This window comes from Rana temporaria, chromosome 3 (assembly GCF_905171775.1).
Source record: "Rana temporaria chromosome 3, aRanTem1.1, whole genome shotgun sequence".
NCBI lineage: Eukaryota > Metazoa > Chordata > Amphibia > Anura > Ranidae > Rana > Rana temporaria.
The window spans coordinates 372091828-372096765 of NC_053491.1; positions in this window are offsets into that span (position 1 = coordinate 372091828).

The following is a 4938-nucleotide window of genomic DNA, read 5'->3' on the forward strand; positions in this document are numbered from 1 at the left end:
AAGTAATTTTCTTCATTTAAGGCATTCTGCACAAAGCTCTCACACGTTTTATCCCTGTTGAAAAATGTTTTTGTTTTTTTTAGCTGGTTTTACAACTCTGTATATCATGGTGCAGTTTGCAACATTCAAGGCTTCTGCTGATCGAGGTCAGCAGATATCTCAGAACTGTATGACTAAACCATTTCTTTTCCAGAATAGGCACAAAAAAGGATTGTTTATCATTCACATTAGTCATAATCACAACTCGGCTATAGTTCTTCTTTCTTATTTGTAGCACCCTCTACCATAGGTAGGTGCTGAGTGCAGAGGTTTTTGGGTGTTAGCTACCAGGCAGGTAAATTTAAGCAGGCTTATGCCTCAAGCTAGGCCTGTGTTTGTTTTTGATCTGGGGGCAGGGAGTGGTTAGTGTAGCAGTGGGTGACTGACATGTACTTCAGCTTTTGGGCACCTCCCCTGCTTCCAGTGAGAATGTTCTGGAAGAGGGGCTGGGCTGAGAGTTGGAGTGACATGGGGTACATGTAAGGAGCTCTGACCAATCCCCAACTAGGATTGACAGGGGGCAGGCCTCCTGCATATACCCATGGTCAGCCTGCTGGGGGAGGAGTTGTCGACTGGGTGAACTGAAGGATGGAGCGCTAGCCTGTCATGCAGGAGGAATACCCCCATCTGGGGGAGTGTAATTCTGGTGGAGTAGAGCAGGGAGGGAGCCTCTCCTTACACGGTCATGGAGAGGCATCCTGGAACAGGAGCTGGAGAGACAATTGGTCTGCACGCCTGGGAAAATCTTTCAGGAAGGACAATGGGCAGGAGTCGGTGAGTGAAGCACAGTGGAGATCTGGAAGAGGCATGGAGCTGGGTACAGAGCCAGAGGGAGAGACTGTGGAGTTTTGTGCCAAATCTATGCAGAGCCATGAGGTCGGACTCGCTGGGATCAGTATTCCATCACCGTTAAAGTAATTTCTACTAACTGGAAACAGATATGAGGGGGTACTGAAGGCCCGTGGCCTAGGGTTGCCACCTGTCCAGGATTCACCCGGACAGTTCGGGTTTGGGATCTTGTGTCCGGGTATCAGTCTGCCTGAAACCCGGACACATTATTTAGACTGGGCTGTGGCTCCCCAAGTAACTGAGGTAGTCACACAAAAATCTGTTGCCATTCGGGAGATGCGGGCCGCTGTCTGGGGGCAGGTTTGGCATCACTGAGGGGGAGCCACGATGTCAGCAAGAGCAGTTTGGCCACACCTACTGTTTGCCACAGCGTGCTGCAATACCACTGTCCTTGAGGCACCCAAAGGTGCCCCAGGTCTTTTATTATCCGATTGTGTATACTACGAAAAAAAACGTGCCCTGTGCCGCTAAAGTGTTCGGGTTTGGCTTGAAGAAAAGGTGGCAACCCTACCGTGGCCTTCAACGGTTATATCTTCTATCCATGCTGGGGGCTTATTCAGAGTAAGGCCCAGTCATATCTGATGGCGTGACGGGAGTACTAAGACTGTGACAGGGAAAGTGGTCAAGCTGTGTGCAGGAGGAAGAGAAGTGTTGTGGAGCAGAAATCTGTCAAGTTTAGTGTCAGACATTTTTGTTCTATATCAAAAGTGTGACGCATCTATAGAAATCACACATCATTTATTCATTGTTACTATGGGCATCCCATGCCCCTTCCCCAACTAAGTTCAATTCCCCAAATAAAATAACAAAACAAAGCAAAAGACGTTTTCATTGACTACAGAGTGTGTCGGATGGATGTTTGGCAGCAGGGGGAAATATGCGTGGATGTTGTAACTAGTAGCAACCAACCGCTACATATTATTAACATGTAGGAAAATACAAATCAATAACAGAAATAAAAGTACATATGTAATGCAGGTATGGGTATGCTGTCTCTTCAGAGCGCGTGCAACAGTGACGTAACCGGCTGAAGAAACACTGGGCCAAATCCTCAAAGGAGATACGCAGGCGGAACTGCTGTTCAGCCTGCGTATCCCTGTGCCTATCTTTGGATCTGATCCTCAAAAGGATTTTTCCAAAGATAGGCAGAAGATCTGACAACTGTAAGACACTTACACTGTCAGATCTTAAGATGCAGTACCGCATCCGCCGCTGGGGGCATTTCGAGTCGAAATGCCGCTTTGCGTATGCAAATGAGTACTTAGGCAGATCCACAAAGCTTTTTAGCTTTGTGTTTTCTGCGTAAGTTACGTTTTGCATACGTAAAATTAGTTCTGCTTTTACAAAGTGTAAACTAGTAACACCTTGTAAAAACAGACCTTTTTTTCGATCGCCGCAATTTTTTTTAAATTTTGAATTTTTTTTCCAGGCGCGTAACTTTTTTTTTACCCGACGCAACTTTATTGTCCCGTCGCAATCCACAAAGCCCGACGTAACGTAATTTCGCGCGCTGCCCGTCGGGAAAAATGATGTCACACGCATGCGCAGTACGTCCGGCGCGGGAGCGCGCCTAATTTAAATGGGAATCGTCCATTTGAATTAGGAACGCCTTGCGACGGACGGAGTTAAGTTGCACTGCCGCAATTTTCCAGGTAAGTGCTTTGAGGATCAGCACCTAACTTCGGAGAATTGCGGCAGTGTAACTTAACTCTGAAAAGTTAAGTTACGCTCCGTTTCTGAGGATTTGGCCCACTGAGTTGCACGTTTAGGGGATATTCCTGGTACCTACAGGTAAGCTTTATTCTAAGCTTTATTATAAGCTTACCTGTAGGTAAAAGTGTTTAAGTGGTGTTTACTTTCACTTTAATTGCCTTGTCAAGCATTTTACCATTCCATTGTAGCTCTGGCTGTATATTTAGGGTCATTGTCCTGCTGGAAGGTGAACCTCTGCACCAGTCCCAAACCTTTTTCATATTCTAACAGATTTTCTTCTATGCCCTGTATTTGGCTCCATCCATCTTCCCATTAACTTTGACCAGCTTTACTGTATCTGCTGAAGAAAAACATCCCCACAACATGAAGCTGCCACCACCATGTTTCACAGTGGGGATGGTGTGTTCAGGGTAATGTGCAGTGTTAGTTTTCCGTCGAACTTAACGTTTTGCCTTTAGGCCAAAAAGTAAAATTTTGGTCTCATCTGACCAGAGCACCTTCTTCCATGTGGTTGCTGTGTCTTCCACATGGCTTCTCCCAAACTGCAAACGGGACTTCTTATGGCTTTCTTTCAACAATGGCTTTCTTCTTGCCACTCCTCCATAAAGGCCAGATTTGTGGAGTGCACAACTAATAGTTGTCCTGTGGACAGATTTTCCCACCTGAGCTGTGGATCTTTGCCGCTCCCTCAGAGTTACCATGGGCCTCTTGGCTGCTTCTCTGATTAATGCTCTCCTTTCTTGGCCTCTCAGTTTAGGTGGATGGCCATGTCTTGGTAAGTTTGCAGTTGTGCAATACTCAATTTTCGGGTTAAGGATTGAACAGTGCCCTGTGAGATGTTCAAAGCTTGGGATATTTTTTTACAACCTAACCCCCGTTTTAAACTTCTCTGCAACTTTATTCCTGACCTGTCTGGTGTGTTCCTTGGCCTTCATGATGCTGTTTGTTCATTAAGGCTGGGTTCACACTGGTACGACACGACAGTCGTACTACTTTGGATCCGATTTTGTCCTGTGACTTGAAGTCCGACATGCGTCCGACTTCATTGAACAGGGATTCGACTTCGCTCCCCGACAATACCAGGCACTGTGTCCGGTATGAATCTTGAGGGGGAACTCCATGCCAAATGTAAAGAAAAAAATGGCATGGGTTCTCCTTCCAAGAGCATACCAGGCCCTTTGGTCTGGTACGGATTTTGACGGGAATCCCCTATGCCAAAAAAATGGCCTGGGGGTCCCCCCCAAATCCATACCAGACCCTTATCCGAGCACGCAGCCCGGCCGGTCAGGAAATGGGGTGGGGACGAGCGAGCGCCCCACCTTTTGAACCGTACCAGGCCACATGCCCTCAACATGGGGTGGTGGGTGCTTTGGGGCAAGGGAGGCCTGCGCCCCCCCTACCCCAAAGCACCTTGTCCCCATGTTGATGAGGACAAGGGCCTCTTCCTAACAACCCTGGCCATTGGTTGTCGGGGTCTGCGGGCGGGGGGCTTATCGGAATCTGGGAGCCCCCTTTAATAAGGGGGACCCCAGATCCCAGCCCCCCACCCTATGTGAATAAGTATGGGGTACATCGTACCCCTACCCAATAACCTGGGAAAAAAAGTGTCAAAAATAAAATACACCACACAGGTTTTTAAAGTAATTTATTAGGCAGCTCCTGGGGTCTCTTCCGACTTCGGGGTCTTTTCTGACTTGACTTCTCTGCGCTCTCCGGTTCTTCTCCTGCTGTCGGTGTCTTCTGCCGGGCTCTTCCGCTATCTTCTGTTTTTTTGGCTGCTCTTTTGCTAGCTCTTGCCCGGTCTTCTCCGTCGTCTTCTTCCCTCTGCTCTTCTTTCGATACTGACTCAACGCTCTCTCCCGCTGTAATGCCGTGTGCGGTGCGCAACGACTTATATTGGCATGGCCCGTGGTCACCGGATTATGTCATCTGATGATCCCGCTACTTATGACATCACCGTCACATCATGCCCCGGGCGGTGACGTAATAAGGGGGCGGGGTCACCGGATGACCTCACCCGGTCACCCTGCACCATGCCTATATAAGTTGTGGCTCACCGCGAAAACGGCATTATAGCAGGAGAGAGCGTTGTGTCAACATCAGTAAAAGAGAAGAGGGAAGAAGTTAACGGAGAAGACCGGGCAAGAGCTAGCAAAAGAGCAGGAAAAAGACCAGAAGATAGCAGAAGAGCCCGGCAGAAGACACCGGACAGCAGGAGAAGAACCGGAAAGCGCAGAGAAGAGGCCAGAGAGAGCGGAGAAGTCAGAAGAGACTTGTTGTGTTGTGTTATTTTGAGAGGACAGCAGATTTACACTGTTATACAAGTTGTACACTCAC